This window comes from Dendrobates tinctorius, unplaced genomic scaffold (assembly GCF_039654945.1).
Source record: "Dendrobates tinctorius isolate UK_male_01 unplaced genomic scaffold, ASM3965494v1 ptg000070l, whole genome shotgun sequence".
In the NCBI taxonomy this organism is placed as follows: domain Eukaryota; kingdom Metazoa; phylum Chordata; class Amphibia; order Anura; family Dendrobatidae; genus Dendrobates; species Dendrobates tinctorius.
Window position 1 is genome coordinate 24,394,474 of NW_027361738.1, and position 21,045 is coordinate 24,415,518.

The 21,045-nt window shown below is 39.8% G+C and overlaps 1 long non-coding RNA gene across 1 annotated transcript; it reads left to right on the forward strand.

Annotated features, from left to right (window-relative positions):
* The first annotated feature begins 496 nt into the window (after positions 1–496).
* LOC141095913 (uncharacterized) lies at positions 497–9,997 on the forward strand. The gene is made up of 3 exons (XR_012233496.1): positions 497–845; positions 2,181–2,271; positions 9,920–9,997. It is a non-coding gene; the product is annotated as an uncharacterized lncRNA (long non-coding RNA).
* The last annotated feature ends 11,048 nt before the right edge of the window (positions 9,998–21,045 follow it).

Below are 21,045 nucleotides of genomic sequence, written 5' to 3' on the forward strand. Positions count from 1 at the left end.
GATGAGGGGCCTGATATATGTGGTCCCTGATTCTTTGAGTTTTTATAGTTACTTTATATTTGTAGTGTAATGAATCAGGTTCAATCATTATTTCTTCTGTCTCCTATTTTCAGCCCAAAACTTGGAAAAAAAACGTAACCTGAAATAATTAGCTGATGATTAACAGTTGATACGGCACCGATTGAATGAACAGAGACGCCAACTTGTGTGTCTTAAACAAGATTTCTCTAAACTATTTTTTTTATTACTTTTTTTTTTTTTTAGAAATTGCATCATGAACAGCAAATGCCTGGAAGCGTATCTAAAGAGCAGTATTCTTACTATCACACTAATTATATTATGCAGATTGCTAAATTGGAAGACCCCCATGACCTGAAAGCCATTACAAACCCACTGACAGCAAATTTACCATGTGATAGCAGAGAACTGAAAGGCATACGAGGAGAAGACTCAAAGACAGCAAATTGTTGCTTTAGGGAAAAAAAACATAATATTAATGATGTTTTTCTGACGCAGAGAAATGAATGCAGAAAATATTTTAATTTTTTTTTTTTTTTTTGCAGTTGGAAGAGGGAAAAGGCAATTGTCATTTGCGACATGCCTAAAGAATGACTTACTTATATAAATGGGAAATTAACCCTTTGTTTTATTAACCAGTTATACTAAAATAAAGACATAATACTGTACTCGGGGGTCTCGGTAAACCTACAGTACACATTGAGATAACAGGATATCTAATGTCCACCTAGATTGGCACTTAGCTCTTTGAAGCGCTGTGACATGTAGCAATTCACATACTGACTGTCGCTTTGGGAACGACACTTACATATCAGCAAATTGCAAAGGTAAGTAACGAAATGTGACATAATATTGAGACAATGTGCAAATTACAGAGGTGATGTTTTTGATACATTTCTGTTTAACTAAAAAAAAAAAAGAAAAAAATAAGCAACACATAAATTAACGGGGACGCTTTCAAAATTTATACATATGTCTTACATAGTAAATGAGCCTGGCTTAATTTATGGTATAGCAATGAATAGCAAATGAATTAATATTAAATGCGCACTGAATGCTAAGCGCTACAGAGAACTGGAAACAACACTTAGTTTCACTACTAGAAGAAAGAAAAAATATATATTTTATTCAGCCCAATAGATCTGTAAAACATACCCTATGATTAAAAAAAAAGAGTAAAAAAAAAACAATAAAAATAGTACATTTTAAATAGTAATATAAAAAGAATCCATCTTGGTAAATAAAAAAAAATATTATTTTAATTTTATAAACATAAGTTCACATCGTTGATATAAGATTAATAATATCTGCTGTACTTTTTTTTTCTTACCTTTTGACTGTTTTTATTTTTTATTTATTTTTTTAACCAACCATCATAAAATGCCAAAACAGCAATTTGTGTAATATTGCTTTCTAGCCTTCTCAAGATAATCTGGACTGCACTCAACCTCATTACAGCATTTATGCACTTAGAGGTAACACATCGCGGCATTTTGTATTTATTATGGATTTATCAAGACGTGAAGGCATAAGTGGATTTAATCAGACATGTAATTATTTTTATGCCTACATCTGAAAATATGCAGAGAGATGAATTTATGGCTAGTTGGCAATCAGCGGAAATAGTATTTAAACATTTTGCAACATCTGCTCGCAAAATGTATTCGCGGAATGGTAAAATGGGCTTTTGAAATGTATTAGCTTGAAAAAAAAAATAGCTTTAAGCCATCTTTTTTTTATATCTAATTTCAGTGTCCAGATTGTTATTTTAGTATTTCCCTTTTAATATTAATATATAAATGTATTGTGTATGGAAGAGGTTAACTGGTAGCAACGTGGATGGTTACTAAATCATAAATCATCTATACTCCACTGAGAAGCATCAAGTCCTAGACTGAGGAGAAGACATTCCTGAAGAAGTACTATCCTACAGTCACAAGGAGTTAAAATCAGCCAGATGGCACTACATACCTATAAAAATTTAAAAAAAAAGCCTGATTTTTAGAAAAATAATACATTAATCTATATTTATAATATGCTATGATGCTATATTTTTTAGTATTTTTATTTTCTATAATTTATTATTTTTGTTTATTTTTTTTATACTTTTTTATCCTTTAATCGTCTTTTCTGTTTTGTTTGCTTTTCTCCGCACAATGAAGGTGTCTTTTATGTTCTCGACTCAGATTACAAGGCTGTAAGGAAAATAAGATGCGCTCTGTTGTGTATCGGAGACTGGTGTACAGATACCCGGTATGTGATTAATTCTATATTACATTAATAGGGGTCCTGATTAGTAGAGGGTACATCCAGAACCGCTATGTTTATTTGGTTAGTACCTGCAAATGATTGAGGAATCAGAACAACGTAAAGGAAATGTTCTATCACATAAAACAGAGAATAGTCTGTTCTATGTTAGCGCCATCTCTTATACTAAGGCCAGTTTTCATCTTGTCCCATAGTTTTGCTCAAAGTTTTTCTGTCCCCTGCCTAACAGTAATATGTTAGGGAAAGCAGAGAATTGAGCTTAAAGGCTCCATCGCTGGCATTGGACAGGTTCACTGAGTCTCTGGCAACGTGTTTAACCGTTTGTAACCCTATCTACAATATCAATGCATCTTGTGTCAAAAACACCATTAAGCAGCCAGTTTAATCATGACACTTGACATAATGCAATAATTACTGGAACCACCCTAAACATTCACGCCGCTTTGGTCGTACTGCGCAAACTTTCATTCGAGACCATAAATATTTAGTTTGTTGTCATCACGTCGCATATAAAAAGACATTGACTTCTGATTTCAACACAATCACAGGGGTTCGGTACATTGAGGTGCAGAGATCCAAAAATTGGCAGCAGAGTGAACAAATCAGAGTTTGGTCAGTCCTGAAATAATTCTCTCCATTATGAAGGACTGATCCTTACACTGTCACAAGCCGCCAACTTCACTTCTGGTCTCAGCTCTTTATAAAACTCTCTGAGCGCCCTCTATTGGCCATACATGGTATCACAGCTAGCGTGTTATACCACACTTCACCTAACACATTGTTCTACTTTATTATCCACCGCCGTCTAAAACAACAATTTGCTGAAAATGAATCGAGGGCACAAAGAGCAATTTAAACAAATGCCACCATATATGTTTTACCCAGATGAAATGCATATATAAGTGTGTACTTACAGCTACAAGTGAATCCTTTAGGATTTTAGTTCCATTCCAAAAAAATTGCTGCTTGTTCAGATGTGAAGCTCGAAAACATAATCAGCGATGGAGAGAATCAACATGAAATTCTGCAAAATACGTAGAAGTTCAGAATCAACCCTACCATCCGTGGTGGTAAACATCCCTGAGGCTTGAGGAAAACATACTCCAGATCAGCCAGCCCGGTTCCCATGTTATCTGCCCATGACACTGAGAAATTGATAGCTTTGTTCAATGCTACAGTATAATTTCTTAACTTACTACAGGCTTGTCAATCCGATAAATCCTATCACAACTTCACAGCAATAATTCACACAGCATTTACCAATCTCTGTGCATCACTCGTAAAAAATGCAACTATTATTTTATTTTGCATGAATAAAAAGCATTTAGTATATGATGCACACATATATATGTATATATATATATATATATATATATATACACATATATACATATATGACAGAGCTGTGCGGATTCTTGAGAAATAAACCCATTAGAGAAGCGCACACACCTATATACCTATAATATTTGGTGTCGGTACATCATCTGTCATTGAATAATATGTACCATTAAATAACAGTTGACATGGAAACAACGCAATGTTTTGTTTAGTCCTATAATTCTTTTTAGTTTCTTGGTTGTCCTATTTTGCAATATTTCAATATAATCAGTATTTATTCAGTCATATATATATATATATATATATATGTATATATATGGAGTATCAGAACATAATAAAAAAAATCAGCTATTTAAAAGTAAATGCAATACCTGACAAATTACATTACGTCATCATTTATTGAACAAAAACTAGATCTAAATGCAGAAGCAGTGGGTGAAAAATTAAGTACACCCCATGAATCAATATCTTGTAGAAGCACCTATAGCAGCAAAAATTGGAAGCACTCTTTTTCTGTAGGACTTTTTAAGTTTCTCACATCGTTCTGGAATCTGGATTGATTTTGTCCCTTTCTTCTTTACAACGATGCTTAGTTTCATTTAGGTTTATGGGAATTTGTTTAAGCGCAGATTTATTAAGGTCCCACCATAGTATTTCTATTTAGTTGAGGTTTGCGCCATTGCAACACTGTTTTTTTTTTCTTTATCAGCCATTCTGATGTAGATTTGCTGGAGCGTTTTGGATCATTGTTCTGTTGATTGACCTATTTTCAATTTTTGGATCTATGGACTCACATGTGACCCTAGATTACTTTGGTCTACAGAGAAGCTCATGTTTGACTCAATGACTGCAAGGTGCCCAGGTCCTGTGACTGAAAATCATCACCTCTCCACCACCATTCTAGACGGTGTTTGTGCTGATTTGCTATGTCTGATTTTCACTAAAATGTGGAGCAGGGCATTATTGTCAAGTAACTCCACTTTGGACCTGTCTAGCCAAAGAACATTGTTCCCGAAGTCTAGTGGCTTATTCAGATGTAACTTTGCAAACTTTAGTGGTGCTGCCATATTCTTTTTAGAGAGAAGAACCTTTCTCCTGGCAACCCATAAAAACAAGGCTTACTTGCTTAGACTTTTTCTATTTGTACTATCACAAACTTGAACATTTAAAGGCAACTTGTCAGCAGGATTTATATGTATATAATTTATATGTATTTATATTTATGCAGTAAAGGTATGACCATAATGTATTTATTTATTTTAATCACTTATATAGCGCCATTAATTCCACAGCGGTTTACAGACATTATCATCACTGTCCACACTGGTGCTCAAAATCTAAATTCCCTATCAGTATGTCTTTGGAGTATGGGCAAAAATGGGAGTACCCAGAGGAGACCCACACAAACATGGGGAGAACATACAAACTCCATGCCGATGCTGCCCTTGGTGGGATTTGAACACAGAACCACTAGACTGCAGTGCTAACCACTGAGCCACAGAGTTGCCTCTTGAATTAATAACTTTGTTGAATGCATGTGGTTCTTTTTTAATCATGGTTTTAATTGTCTTCTCATGACATATTCTGGGCATCTTGGCGGGCCTTGAGGGGTTGGATCTTTTTTCCTCTGCTTCTCTGCCTGTCTCCTGTGTTTCTACAAGCCATTGATTATTCAGTGACCTATCTCCATTTTTAAATTTTGCACCAATGCCATCATTGGGTGGGCAGCGCATGTGCAGTGTAAGATGTGGTCTTTGGGTTTTCAAAAACATTGACAGGAGGTGGCACATGCCCAGATTGAGATCTCTGCTCAGATTTCAGTCTGCACATGCGCTGACTCCAGATCCATTTTATCGAATGGAATCTCACACTGTGCACGCGCCGCCCACCCAATGATAGTGGCAAAGGGAAATTTAAAAACGGATGCAGGTGGAGTGTCAGAGCAGAAGACCTAACCCCCTGGACCACCCGATGTACAGAAGACATTGCGAAAAGAAGAATTAAAACCATGATTAAAACAGAACCTCTGATCGCATTCCTTCAACACAGGTATCAATTTATTGTTCAATATATTTTATTTTTATTAAACATTGCAACTTTTAACACTCATTAGTAGAGTAAAGATATTCAGCCCTCCTCCCCTTTATCAGTTGTATCACCGCTACTAAGATTAACCCATCCCATTTACATCATTATACATACAGTATCTCAAATAGCTATATCAAGGGAAGAGGGAGACAGACTAAGTTAGGTAGAAGAAAAAGAGAGAAAAAGTAGAAGAAAGTATAGAGAAAGAATAAATAGAGGAAAACAAGACAAGATAAAAAAAAAAATTGGTAAGATGTCCAAGGCCCGACACCCCAGTATTGCTTATTCGCTATGGGAGACGAGGTAGTGTACCTTGTGTTAGCCAGGACTGAAAGTGATGTGACTCTTTAAATTGAATCCAAGGATGCCACACCGCAAACCAACTGGTACCCGACCTGTCATCAAAAGCCCTCATCTCCTCCATCCGGCACAGAACGTCCACCGCCTCCACCCAATCAATCCGCCCGGCGCAAACGAAGACCCCCAAAGCCTGGGTATAATTTGACGCATTGCAGTCATGAAATATGGCAACATACTCTTCTTGATGTTGGATAGTGAGCCTGGGAAAATAGATAGCAATGCCATCACTGGGGTCGCCTCCACTTGTTTATTAGCAATATAATTATAGAGTGCGAATATTTCATTCCATAGGGGTCTGACACCTTGACAGATTCACCACATATGTAGCATGGATCCCACTTCCTCATTACACCTCCAGCATAAGTCGGACACATCCTGTGCAATTTAACAGGTGTTCTGTACCATTGTGTCAATATTTTATAGTTCAGCTCCTGGACTCTACAGGACACCTACAACCTATGCGCAGAGGTGAACGCCTTTGCCCACATTTCAGATGTAATTTCTCTGTTTTGTTCCCTTTGCCCCTGGATCGTACATCTGAGAGGCCCAACCCCCATCCCCCCGGACATTATCATACCGTATATCAAAGAAACAGCATGCACCGGCCCCTGTGGTAGGGAACATAGTTGCTCAAAAAGAGGTGGACCAGTGGTACGAGCCCCCCCAAATCTAAAGACCTAATGTGACTCTGAAGCTGTAAAAATTGTAACCAATGCCCCGGTGCCCGCCTCCTATCTCCTAAAATGTCTTCCAAAGACAAGATACCCATCTGGCTAGTCACATCTTTAATACATGGAATAGATCCCTGTGTAGCCAAGGGAATTATAGAGGTTGGATGTTGCAGTTCAGTGGGGAGCCCAGGATTCCCAGTATATTTGCCAATGAGAAGCGTTTTGCGAATCACCTCCAAGCCCGCGCGATAATATATAGTGTATAAGAAATAGACATTTTCCCCAAGTTAATATTGTATGGAAGCCAGAACACTCACCTAGAAAGGTTCAGTGAGAGCTCATGTTCAATGTCCACCCAAAGTTTAGATGTCCTATTATGGAACTGTCAGGAACACCGCACTGCACTTGCTCACTGAGCCAGTGCGCGTGTTCTGTGTACAAAAACTATGCACAAAGATACCTGTGGAGTGGGGCAGCAGTGGTGACGATGCATGCTCCAGGCTCACAGGACCTGAAGCATGTGACTGCTGAGGGCATGGTCTAAACTCCAGAGAGCTAGGAGCTGAGCAAAACTCCTAAAAGGGTAACTACGGGACAATGTTACCAAGGGGCATAGACAGAGACATAAACGAGATCAAGCCGGGGTCAAAGCACGAGAAAGCAGAACAGTACCAAAGGGTTAGACAGAGCGGATAGTCAGGACGTAGCAATAGATCAGAAAACCAGAACAGGCAATAGACGGTACAATAGGGACAAACTGTAACGGCGTAACAATAGTCAAGCCAGGAGGTCAGAACCGGAGACGACAATAGTACCAAAACGGGAGATGGAGTACAGTGTGAGGGGACAGACCGGGTCATACACGGGAAGCAAACAAGCAATGCAGTATACACGCACACCAGGGGTCAGACACACAGCCAGAACAACAGTATAGCTGACAGAGAACACTGGTAAAGAGTGAGTATAAATACTCCTCCCAGATCCAGAAAGAGGCCACGTACACTTAACCCTGTGAGTGCAGGGCAAGAACCCTGTCCAAACCATGACAGGAACAAGTCTAGAACACAGTTCCCAATGGTTGCTGCATGATGTACGCGTAAGTTAGGTAGACCTGCTCCTCCATTTTCTTTATGCCTAATCAATTGGGCGCAACTTACACGTGAGCTACCATTATGCCAAACAAATTTTCTCATCATTTTACGTAACCCCATAAAAAAAGATCGTTCTATGTCCCATGGGATGGTCTGAAAAAAGTATAATATTTTAGGCAAGATATCCATCTTAAGGGTATTTATTCTCCCAAACCACGACAATGGTAAGCACTGCCAAGCCTCCATCTTCTTTTCCAACGAACTCCTAAGCGGGAGAAAATTGAGTTCAAATAATTTCTGGGGTCTGCCGGGATACGGACACCTAAGTGTTTAATGGAATGTTTGTTCCAGTGAAAAGAGAAACTGGACCTAAGCTGCTCCACCTCCTGATCTGATAAGGTTATATTAAGTAGCTCTGATTTCTGTAAATTAACCTTGAATGTTGTGAGTTCATTTTCCCCTTCACCGTTGATGTCTGATGAACTCCCTCTGCTGGTGAAGAGAGGTAGTGAAACTGATTGGGTTGGGTATTGTCTGTTTACTTAGTGTTTGTGTTCTGCCTGCCCTTGTTGGTACAGGCTGAGCTCCATTTTTGTCTCTGGTCAAGTTGATCTTTTGCTCAGTCTTCAGAATATACCTGAGTGCTGATATAGTGTTTTTGAAGTCTAGTGACTTCAGGGTCTTTTTTCCATCAGACGTGTTGGACATTATTTTGGCAGTATTTTTGCGGATTGCAGCCAGCATCTTTTCTGTCCTTTCCTATTTAGTTAGTTGGGCCCCATTGTTTGCTCAACCTGTCTTTCTGTCTGTGCTTGTGTTTTCATCTGCTTTTCACCGACAATACATGTTGGGGGCTGTCTATTGCTTTGGGGTCTGCTCTGGGGCAGTTTAGATTTCCCCTTTCTTTCTTTGGGCTTGTTTAGTTCTCCGGCTGTGAACGAGGGGTCTAGGGCACCGTAGGAACCCCCCATGGCTACTGTTAGTTGTGTGAATAGGATCAGGGGTCTGCAATCCGATGGCTACCAACCTCTCCGGTTTTCTGGACTTAGCTAGTATTTTTGTTTTTTCCTCCTTCGGTGACTCATTCATAACACTTGAAGTTACTCAACCTACTGAATCTTTCAAATTCCTTTAATATGGATGGCAGGCTTCTTCTGGGGGAAGAGACATATAGTAAGAGATCATCTGCAAATAAAGCTATTTTATGTTCTGTATGACCTACTCGGATCCCTTGGATAGATTGATGTTGCCTAAGTGCATTTGCCAATGCCTCCATAATTAGGATGTATAAATAAGGAGATAGCGGGCAGCCTTGTCGTGTTCCATTTTTTATTGCGAATGGCGCCGATAGCTGTCCATTTATTCGCACTCTAGCGGATGGGTCACGGTATAAGGCCATAATCCAGTTCCTCATCCTCTGCCGTATACCTATCATCTCCATCGTAGCCTCCAGAAAGCCCCAATGTACCCTATGAAAGGCCTTCTCAGCATCTACTGATAATAAGCATAAAGGAGTCCCCTCCGCTCGAGCCCCTGCAATTAGTGACACCGTCTTGATGGTGTTGTCTCGTGCCTCCCTACCCGGGACAAAGCCCACTTGCTCTCTATGTATTAAATGTGGGATATGTGGGTTGAGTCTAAATGCTATCATTTTAGAGTATAATTTAATATCTACATTAATCAAAGATAGCAGGCGAAAATTAGAACAGATCGAGTTATCCTTGCCTTCTTTAGGTATCACGGCAATGAGTGCTTGTGTAGAATGAAACGGGAAATGACACGTCTGTGATATAGTATTGAATGCTTTCAACATGAGTGGGGAACACAGTTCTTGACGTGTTTTGTAGAACCTGGGTGTGAAGCCATCCGGCCCCGGGCTTTTTCCTACTTTTAGATTCTGAATTGCTTCCTTGAGTTCTAATTCTGAAAAGTCCTGTTCCAAATAATCTATCGTTTCTGCTTGTAAGGTTCCCGGTTTCTCCAAGTATTCCACTATATGCTGTCTTGGTGCTGATGGCGTGTTCTCTTGTTGGGCTAAATCATATAAACTGGCATAATACTTTCTAAACTCTTCCTGTATTTCAGAGGTGGAGTGTACCAGGGTCCCAGCCGAGGAATTTATACTTAAAATCCTGGTCTGTGCGAGCCTGGGATGCAGCGTTCTAACAAAGGTGTCAATTTAACCCTGCTGTTCTGTTCGCATTTGCTATACACTTGTACTGTTCCCGTGTCAATATGACCCGACCTATTAATTCTTGATTTTTAGCTACTCTAATTGTTTTATTTGAATACTTTTTTCATTAAAATACTGTATGTGAACATGGTTGATCATAAACAAATGAAAAATTTAAATTCAAACTTAATTATTTTTTTTTTTCATAAAAAGGCTTTTTGCAATTATCTTCAATTGTTGACATTCTGCACACAAATAGCAAAGAAGCTTTACATTACTATTACTTAAACATGAAATTTAACTTTTTGAAAACAAATTTTATAAATCAACAAATGAAAAATCATAAAAACTTCAACGTTTTTAGAAAGAAAAAAGAAAAAACTGAACATGTTCATGCGTTTTTACACTGAACACAATAATAAGACACATGTCCTTTACACAGATATTTTGAACATCCAGCACATGTCAGATTAGTCTTATTGTCACAGGAAGATGGACAGAAGCTACATCTCTTCCTTTTTTTGCTGGTAGCTGTGCTGCTGGTAGCTGTGCTGGTGGAGGCCGTGGATGTGGAGTCTCTTTCTTGAGCATGCTGGACACTTTTTACAATGGCTGTTGCTCCATCACTTCTGGGGGTCACTTTTCTGCTCTCAATATATGGCCTCACCAGGGATTTTCCCAAAAATAATCAGAGACCTGTAGAACAGTATAAAATGCTATCGGGTCTTATTGACCCGAACAGTACAAGTGTAACAATCAGCGTGTAGCAAAATGTAAACAAAAAAAAAAAAATGAAAAAATGTAGAGCTCCACAAATGAGGAGAAGTCAAGGAACCACTAGTTTCAAATCCTCATTAAAAAAAATCTGCAGGGTCTCAAAAATCATTTTGGGTCATATTGACCCGAGCAGTACAGCAGGGCTGATGGCGTGTTCTCTTGTTGGGCTACATTATATAAACTGGCATAATACTTTCTAAACTCTTCCTGTATTTCAGAGGTGGAGTGTACCAGGGTCCCAGCCGAGGAATTTATACTTAAAATCGGGGTCTGTGCGAGCCTGGGATGCAGCGTTCTAACAAAGGTATCAATTTAATCAGTGTGATAGCGCCATTATGGCCATACCTTTATTTTATAGTGATAAATACTGCTGACAGGTTCCATTTAACATGCTAACTTAGACTAACAGCATCTCAGCTTTTGTTTTCTTTAGTAATTTATATGAACATTGCATGGCCTGACTTCAGAGTGAATTTACTGAAAAATTATTCAACAGTCTTGAATGTTTTTCCCTTATGAATAATATTTTCTTCTGTAGAATGAAAGACTTCAAATTATTTGGAAATAGTCTTAAAACTCTTCATAGATTGATAGGCAGCGACAATTGTTTCTCTAAGGCCCCCGTCACACATAGCGACGCACCTAGCGATCCCGACAACAATATGACCTTGTCAGGATCGCTGGTGTGTCGCTACATGATCGCTGGTGAGCTGCCAAACAGGCAGATCTCAGCAGCGATCGGGACCAGCGACGACGCGGGTAACAAGCGTACACGTCGCTTAGTTACTTGCTGTGTACCTTAGATACCAGCGTGCTGGTGCAGGGAGCTGGTAACCAAGGTAAACAGCGGGTTTCTATGCTATGTTCTTCTGGATAAATGGACAGAAATTCTCACAGACACCTCTATATCATTGCCTACCATAGTACGCAATAAAAACTCCTGTATTAGGATGTACAGTAAGTGTAAAAATACTGTTGTGCATATAGTGTACAGCCCTAATACTTTCTAGATAACAATTGGCCACAGCATTTTTTTTTCCAATTCACCAGACCCTTCAAAAAAAACCTGTCAAAAATGGCAGGAAAAATGCAGTAAAATGTACGAAACCACCCTAACAAATATATTACATCTGTACCCACATTTGTGAGAGAACTGAACAGTTAGGCTAAGTGCACACGTACCGGAACTCTCGTGGAAATTACCGCGAGAATTCCGGAATTCCAGTCCGCGGGAAAATCGCATTTTAAATTCCCGCGATTTTCCTGCGGAAAAACTAGCATTTTGCAAGCGTAATTAGCTTGCAAAATGCTAGCGTTCTCCAAGCGATCTGTAGCATCGCTTGGAGAACTGATTGACAGGTTGGTCACACTCGTCAAACACAGTGTTTGACGAGTGTGACCAACTTTTTACTACTGAGGCCGCCTATGTGGCATCAGTAGTAAAAGATAGAATGTAAAAAAAAAATAAAAAATAGTGTTATCTCACCCTCCGACGTCCCGCGCAGGCGTTCCCAGTAATCCTTTGCGAAAATGCCCGCGATGACGTCAGTTCTCGCGGGAACGCGACGTCTCGCGGTAATTCGCGATGACGTCGCGCGAATTACCGCGAGACTTCGCGATCCCGCGAGATCGGACGCCATCATGGGCATTTTCGCAAAGGACTACTGGGAACGGGAGCGTGGAGAGAGGCGGAAAGACTGCGCGGGACGTCGGAGGGTGAGAATAACAATATTTTTTATTTTAAATTCTATTTTTTACAGGGATATGGTACCCAAAGCCCGGAGGACAGTCTCCCCTCCTCCGGACCATGGGTACCATCCGCAATTGTTCTGCTTACTTTCCGCATGGTGTGCACAGCCACATGCGGGAAATAAGCGGAACAATGCATTCCTATGGGTGCGGGATCGCCGCGATTCCGCAAAATAATGAGCATGCTGCGGTTTTTACCGCGAAGCGATTCTGCCGCGGTAAAAACCGCAGCATTAGCACAGCATTGCGGAATCCCATAGGAATGCATGGGATGCTTATTTTTCGCGTTTTCGCGGCAAAATCGCGCGGTTAAAACTGCCGCAGAAACGCGAAAAAAACGCCACGTGTGAACTCAGCCTAACTACTGCTTTGTAGGTCAATTTTTAGACTATGTGTTTACCTGCTCCCTTGGCACCAAAAATACTGCATTCAAAATGCAAGGTTTTACTGCATTTTTTGGTGTGGATTGCAGGTTTGATTTGTGTAGAGTACATGTTTAATAAAGTTAGTTTTATTCACAAAAACGCAGCAAATAAATGCCGAAAAAAAACAGCAAAGCCTGTTTTCTGTGGTTTCTTTTACATAATTTTTGCACCTTTTTATTGCTTTCTGTGGGTGAAAAAATGCTACATGTGTGTGCATGAGATTTCTAAAATCTTTTGCTGGTACTGTAAAATACAACTCGACTTTTCTGCAGAAAAAAAACGCAGCAACAACGTTAGATAAAAATTCCTACACACAATAAAAAGCCAACAGACTTTCTGTGAAACAAAATGAAATTGGTCCTTGAGTGAAATGGGGAGACGCACATAGATATGGAGTATAAACTTAATATTTGTACAGTACAAAGGAGCAGAATATACATTGCAGTAAATAATGGCGCAATACTTTTGAATTTCTTATTCTTGAACCTTAGATTTTCTGAATTAGGTTTGCTCTCAAGTGAAGCTATATCAATACATGCGAGTTGGCATAGCATTCTCCAGAATAATTTAACTTGAAAAACAATATTATAGTTTATGAATGGTAACAATTAATCACTGATGGCCTGACACCAATTTTAGTTTACATTTCATAAAATAGTATTCATAAATGTAATTTTTCTTTGTGTTTCTCTTGATTACATCAGAGGTTCTAATTATTACACCTTAGTGACGGCCAATCGCTACTTCCAATGGATGAAAAGGCTCTCTCTTTAACCACATACCCCAAGATCGCGATCATGTGGTCCTGATGGATGCCATGAAAATTTGAAGCCAAGTAATGTCCTTGGGTTCTAACAACTATGAGGTTAACAACATTTTAGTGGAAAGAATTTAATTTTTGATCTTATTTATTCCACTTTTTGCATTGATTCAAGTGAAGTACCTGAAGGGTTAACAAACTACCTGGCAATAGTTTAGAATACTTTAAAAATGCTATCACTTTGGGGGGGGGTTCCAATATATAGGCCACTCAATGTCAAAATTGAATAGGCCTTAAAAAAATAATGCAGGTTTTGTGTAGGTTCCTTTGAAAAAATGAAAATTTGCTGCTACGCTTTTAAAACTTCTAAAATCCTAAGAAAATAAAAGAACATTTCAAAAAATGATGCTCATGTAAAGTTTATATATGGGGAAATGTTATTTTTTAACTTTTTTTGGATAGCATGAGAATGTGGAATAAGAGAAGCAAACAATCAAAGTTTGGAAGTTGCAAATTTTACATACAAAACATATCCAGATCAAAGGGATATGTTGAAATATTCCCGAGTTATTACAACATAAAGTGACACATCAAATTTGACAAATTTGGCCTGATCACTAAGAGGTTTCCATAGTTTTCCAATGTTGTTCTCTGACAATCTGTTATACTGTTTGTAACTTTATTGTGTTGAGGGCCATGGGCAAGACTTACAAACCTGTCTTATACAAAAAATATCTTGTTGCCAAAGCAACCAATGATATTGCAGCTTTCGTTTTGTCTCCAGCATGTCAAAAATGAGAACTGTTCTGCAATTGGTTGCTATGGGCAACAAAATTAAGTTTTCTTTTAGCCAATTTCATAAATCTGCCAACAGTGAAAAATGTGAATTTAGATAGCTTGTGCCATGCTATCCGTTCTGTGGACAAATTGAGGTCTTCATGCACTTGACCAACTATGTATTCCTCAATCCCCTATAGCAAATATTTGAAAACACTATAGCCCTGATTGTGCATGTCAGTCTTAAAGGGGATGTCCTATGAGCAAAGTACATTTTAATCAATAGATCTTGAACAAAAAATAAGTTCTTCAATTGGATGTGCTAAAAAATGTTCCTGTGCTGAGATAATCTTATAAATGTGTCCCTGCTGTGTACTGTGTAATGGTTGTGTCTGACCGTACAGGAACATGGTCTGATCATACAACATCTCCTGCAGGAGCACATTCATAAGATTATCTTAGCTGAATCATTCTAAGCTCTATGTAGAAACAGGAGGTCAATTTTCTGTACACTAGTCATGAGTTACTGCAAAGGTCTATGGCAGGGGGAGGAGCGGAGCAGATGGGTCAGGAGTTGAAGAGGGGAATGTTAACTTCAGGGACAAGATCTTTTCTGTTTCTACATGGAGCAGAGAAAAGAGAATAATTAACTGGGTAGAAGGGCAAAATGGGCAATTGTAAGCACACAGTGCTATATAATATGATTATTGCAATATATTAAGAGGATAAAAACTTTGATGGGAGGAGTGCTTCTTTAATGTCATTTAATCTAGGTCCCCCTTTCTCTTCTTTCTCTTCTTTCTCGCCTGCTTTTGTTTTTTTGTTGTTTCATTTTTTTTTCTTCTTGATGAGCTTTATTGAAACTGACAATTGGTGAATTACTGACACTCCATGTGTTCTCCCTCTTTTGGTGCTTTATTTTGAAAGAACATTTTATTTAAAGGGATATTCAAATTTCCAAGATTGTATCACAATATGTAGTAGGTGTAATAATAATAAAATTAGCAAATATCTCCAATTAGAAATGTAGTATAATTTTTCTGATTCGCTATGTCGCTTTCCTCAAATGGAGGCATTGCAGGACCTTAGGTATTCATGGCAGCTAGTTGGCACTTTATCAGTGGATGTACTGTAGCTATGGATACCTAAGGTCCTGCGATGCCTGCACATGATGATAGGACCTTGGAGATAGGAATACCCCTTTAAGTTTGTATGAGCAGTAGTATCTCTTGCTTGTGGTTTTTCCTGATGAAGAAGTCAGATGACTTAGAAATGCTTTGATAATAAATTGTATCGCCACCCATCCTGTCTCCAGGAATCTTCCTTTGGATTTTTGTCTCTGATCATTGGATAAGACTTTATTGAGATTTTTTGTTCCCCAGTCTTTGCTACATACCCAGCGATAGGGCAAAGCTGTGTTTGTCACAAAATCCAAGGCAGAACAGAAAGGTTGTCCATGGTGGTGTAGCCGGGGCATGTGATGTCAGAAGTACACATTAGGTTGACCAGCAGTAGGAGGAGGACATAGTGTCTAAAACAATACAATGGGAAAATTGGGAATATGTTTTAAAAGTATACATCAACTTAGAGGGAGTTAATACATTCTTTATCACTCCTTTTTTTTAATTAATAGTGAAAGAGATTGGTCATAATGACTTCAATTACATTGGGCTTCAACAGTAGGTAAACATCTGTTCTTTATGTGCAGATCATTTTATGCTAGATAGATAGATTGATTGATCGATCGATAGATCGCAAATGCCTCCTGGCTTGTACATTTGTCCAACATCTCACCATTTCCCCCACTCTCCACCATCCAGCACTATTGTGGAGCATTACAGCAATACAAGAAATAAGATATAACATTTTCTTCTGCTACCGTCACCATAATTAAATCCATGTGTTTCATGATGTTAGGCTGAAAATAGATGACCTAATGTTAATAAATGAGGCTGTCAGACTTACCAAGAGTTTCTCCCTGTCAGCACTTTACATGGCAATAACTAGATGACATTGGCAGTCATCCGAAGTAGCTGCCCAATCCAACCTTTGTGCTGGTAAATAGGTCAGATAGCACATGATGAACTAGTGCTGAAGAACACAAGAAATACATTAAACTTTATTTACAATGAAATTATCCCAAAACTTAGGGTGATAATATTAAAAATGATTATGGCTATGTTTGTCAAAAGTATCAAATTTCTGCTCTTTGTAGAAGATCATGTGGGCAGAGAGGGACAATTTCAAGTGTTCAAAGGGATAAAGGCTATAGTTGAGGTCCCAATTCTGGATGGAGTCCACAGTTGTAGAGTCAGGTGCATTAAAATTGCATGACTGTAAAAATAAAAAAACATAAATCAGATAAAAGTTGTACAATATCATTGTCATCATCTACATTGAAGTGTAAATATTTATGTACTGTATATACATAATTTTACTTCATAAGGAGAATGTATGACAGCCTACAGGTACTGTCACACTTAGCGATGTACCAGCGATCCCGACCAGCGATATGACGCGGTCAGGATCGCTGGTACATCGCTAAGTGGTCGCTAGTGAGCTGCCACACAGGCAGATCTCACCAGCGACATCGCTGGGGACGGGGGTCGCTACTTACCTGTCACACCAGGTGATCCTGCGTCCTCCCGCCCGGCTCCACGCGTCGCTCGTCGTCACAGCAGGAAACGCCGCAGGAAGCTGACGACGAGAAACAGTCCTGAACGTTCTCACGCGATCAGCGATAACCAGCGGGGGAGCGGGTCGTAGGTAAGTATCACACACAGCGATATCGCTAGCAATATCACTATAACATCACTAGTTATAGCGATATTGCTAGCGATGTCTCTTAGGCTAGTTTCACACTAGCGTTTATGAGCGCAGCGACGGCCTGCGCATGGCCGCTGCTAAGCCCCGCCCCCTGCCACGCCTCCACCGGTAGCTCCGCCTACCGGCGCATGACGCTGCATGCGCCCTGCGTCCCCTATCTTTATCGCTGGGGGCGCAGGCCGTGCGCAGTATGCGTTTGGCGGCGCATGCGCCTTTTTGACGGTGCGCCGGCGCAACCAAACTGCAGCAGGTTGCGTTTGGAGCAGGTCGGCGCACCGTGAAAAGGACGCATGCACCGCCAAACGCATACTGCGCATGGCCAGTGATAAAGATAGGGGACGCAGGGCGCATGCAGCGTCATGCGCCGGTAGGCGGAGCTACCGGCGGAGGCGCGGCAGGGGGCGGGGCTTAGCGGCGGCCGTGCGCAGGCCATCGCTGCGCTCATAAACGCTAGTGTGAAACTAGCCTTAGTGTGACAGGCCCTTACCATGTATCTTTTGAGCTTCTTATAAATTATTGTCCAACAATCATCATTAACCAGTATAATCATCGCACGTACATTCTGATCTAACCAATGATCGATCAGCAATTGGAATGTTGGAAAAGGAGCAATTCATTTTGATCAAATGAAAAAAGTTAGAAAACAACTTTTTTATTAAAATAGTGGGTATACTACGGCTGTATTGTGTGTGTGTGTTGTGTGTGCACTATTGCTGTAGTGTGTGTGATATTTTGCCTGGAGTGTTTGTGTGTGTATACTATTGCTGTAGTGTGGGTGTGGTATGTATACTATTGCTGCAATGTGTATATACTATTGTTGTAGTGTGTGTGTGTGTGGTATGTATACTATTGCTGTAGTATGTGTATACTATTCCTCTAGTGTGTATGTATACAATTGCTGTAGTGTGTGTGTATGTATACAATTGCTGCAGTGTGTGTTTATACTATTACTGTAGTGTTTGTGTGTATGTGTGTTTATATTATTGCTGTATTGTGTGCATTTGGTATGTATACTATTGCTGTAGTACGTGTATATACTATTACTGTAGTGCATGTGTGTGTTTGCTGTAGTGTGTGTGTATGCTGTTGCTGCAGTGTGTGTATACTATTGCTGTAGTGTGTGTATATTAATGCTGTAGTGTTTGTGTATACTCTTGCTGCAATGTGTGTGTGTGCGTATGATGTTGCTGTAGTGTGTGAATACTAATGTTGTAGTGGTTGTGTATACTCTTGCTGCAGTGTGTGTATGCTATTGCTGTAGTGTGTGTGTATACTGTTGCTGTAGTGTGTGTATACTAATGCTTTAGTGTGTGTATACTCTTGCTGCAGTGTGTTTGAATGATGTTGCTGTAGTGTGTGTGTATGTGTGTATGATGTTACTGCAGTGTGTTTGAATACTTTTGCTGTAGTGTGTGTATACTGTTGCTGTAGTGTGTTTGTGTATGATGCTGCTGTAGTGTGTGTATACCATTGCTGGAGTGTGTATGTAAGGGGTGTACCGGGACCGTGTAATACTCCACTCCCTTCTTTGATGTAGTTATTGCCTTGTATGATATATACATATATATATTTATCTGTTGCTACTAAGAATATATGTCATATAATGTACAAATGTTGTTAAATAGGGAAAACGTAGTAGATGGGTTACGTAGTGTATATAGTTAATTAGGAGGAGCCAACCGTGTATAAAATAGAGGGTTTTCCCTTTTTAGAGGAGTAGGGCCATAGAGCCCGTTTAGGGCAGACAGCTCCACAACGTTTTAAGCAAGTAACCCAGCCGTCCAGGGTCCAGTGGGTCAGAAGTACAGCCATAGCAGCAATGGTGACAGCAGTGGCGTGACAGGAGCTCTCCTGGGTTCACTATGAGAATGTCGGAACAGATATCTCTGGTTATAAAAGGGATCAGCAGTTTTAAATTGGACCTGCTGGATCCTTATCTCCCCCAATATCACCTGTCGGGGGAGAGTTGGTGGGTATGGCTGACATCAGTCTGATGTGTATGGAGGCCTAAATTCACACCAACTCTTGGTCAACTTACATTGTGCAACTTTTTTGTGCTTACATTTTGGCACAATTTAGTATTTAACCCCTTCACCCCCAAGGGTGGTTTGCACGTTCATGACCGGGCCAATTTTTACAATTCTGACCACTGTACCTTTATGAGGTCATAACTCTCGAACGCTTCCATGGATCCCGGTGATTCTGACATTGTTTTCTCGTGACATATTGTACTTCATGCTAGTGGTAAAATTTCATTCAAATAACTTGCGTTTATTTGTGAGAAAAACGTAAATTTGGCGAAAATTTTGAAAATTTCGCAATTTTCCAACTTTGAATTTTTATGCCCTTAAATCACAGAGATACGGCACAAAAAAAACTTGATAACTAACATTTCCCACATGATTACTTTACATCAGCACAATTTTGGAACCAAAATTTTTTTTTGTTAGGAAGTTAGAAGGGTTAAAAGTTGACCAGCGATTTCTCATTTTTACAACACCATTTTATTTTTAGGACCACATCACATTTGAAGCCACTTTGAGGGGTCTATATGATAGAAAATACCCAAAAGTGACACCATTCTAAAAACTGCACCCCTTAAGGTGCTCAAAACCACATTCAAGAAGTTTATTAACCCTTTAGGTGCGTCACATGAAATTTTTTGAATATTTAAAAAAAAATGAACATCTAACTTTTTTTCATAAAAAAAATACTTCAGGTTCAATTTTTTTTATTTTACCAAGGGTAACAGGAGAAATTGAACTGCAAAAGTTATTGTGCAATTTGTCCTGAGTACGCTGATACCTGATATGTGGGGGGGAACGACTGTTTCGGCGCATGGCAGAGCTCAGAATGGAAGGAGCGCAGTTTGACTTTTTCAATGCAAAATTGGCTGGAATTCAGATTGGACGCCATGTCACGTTTGGAGAGTCCCTGATGTACCTAAACAGTGGAAACCCCCTACAAGTGACCCCATTTTGGAAACTAGACCCCCCAAGGAACTTATCTAGATATGTGGTGAGAACTTTGAACCCACAAGGGCTTTACAGAAGTTTATAACGTACAGCGGTACAATTAAAAAATCATATTTTTTCCACAAAAATGATCTTTTCACCCCAATTTTTATTTTCCCAAGGGTAACAGGACCCTAAAAGTTATTGTGCAATTTGTCCTGAGTACGCTGATACCCCGCATGTGGGGGTAAACCACTATTTGGGCGCATGGCAGAGCTCGGAAGGGAAGCAGCGCCATTTGACGTTTTTGGCTGGAATTGAGATCGGAAACCATGTCGCGTTTGGAAAACCCCTGATGTACCAAAACAGTGGAAACCCCCCACAAATGACACCATTTTGGAAACTAGACCCCCTAAGGAACTTATCTAGATGTGTGGTGAGCACTTTGACCCCCCCAGTGCTTCACAGAAGTTTACAACGCCCGGGCGTGAAAATAAAAAATTCGTATTTTTTCCACAAACATGATCTTTTAGTCACCATTTTTTTATTTTCCCAAGGGTACCAGGAGAAATTGGACCCCAAAAGTTGTTGTCCAATTTGTCCTGAGTATGCTGATACCCCATATGTGGGAGAAAACTACTGTATGGGCACACGTCGGGGCTCGGAAGGGAAGTAGTGACGTTTTGGAATGCAGACTTTGATGGAATGGTCTGCGGGTGTCATGTTGCCTTTGGAGAGCCCCTAATGTACCTAAACAGTGGAAACCCCCC